Source organism: Uloborus diversus, chromosome 2 (genome assembly GCF_026930045.1).
Source record: "Uloborus diversus isolate 005 chromosome 2, Udiv.v.3.1, whole genome shotgun sequence".
Lineage (NCBI taxonomy): Eukaryota > Metazoa > Arthropoda > Arachnida > Araneae > Uloboridae > Uloborus > Uloborus diversus.
The window spans coordinates 175,374,045-175,374,856 of record NC_072732.1 but is presented as its reverse complement, the minus strand read 5'-3'; positions in this window follow the sequence as shown (position 1 = coordinate 175,374,856).

Below are 812 nucleotides of genomic sequence, written 5' to 3'. Positions count from 1 at the left end.
TTTTGCCTTTGGATAAAACTCACTTTCACTACCTGCCCTCGGTAGGGCTGCACTTCCACTTTCACTTTCCGGGAGCAGGTGGTTACATAACTTCGCCAAAGTTAAGGACAACCTCATTTGGGAACGATTCGCTTAAGTAGCACACGGAGTTAGTTCTCATGAATTAGTCTTAAAAGTGATGCAGAAATTAATTTCTTCCTTGGAGCGTTTATTGCTATTTTTATGCGCATAATAAGCGATCAAAGAGCTCTTGCAGTTCATTAATGCATGTAATGTTCCATATTTTCTTTGCAATTGAAGGTTGTTCGAACGCATGAATGTTTGTTTTTGTAAATATGTTTTGAAGATCGCTTAAATAAGCACTAAGTTATTTTGATCGAAAATTGGACAAGAAGTACTGTCCAGAACTGAACGAGCCTACTTTCCCGTATACTGCCGTGTGCAGGTAAAGGGCAGTAACTGCAAATTTTTCATTTTTCATTTTTTTGCATTTTTGTCATCTATTGTACGTTATCTTTATTGAACAAGCTGGCTTATTTGGTTCCCGCTGAAAAAAAAGCGCGAAAAAGATGTCTAATTCCAACATTTTCCTATTTTTAGTATTGAATCAAAAACGCGTTTCTTCAAATATCTCGAAAACTCATTTCTGCAGATACTGTCATTTACCTGCACACGGCAGTATAACAGTATCAAGTTTCTAGTATCTTATCAAAGTTCTCTAAATTAGCTAAAATCACAAATAATTTCAAACATATATTTTTTAATATTTTAAGCTGATTTCTAGAAACAAAATTTGCCTCACTCATCTGCTG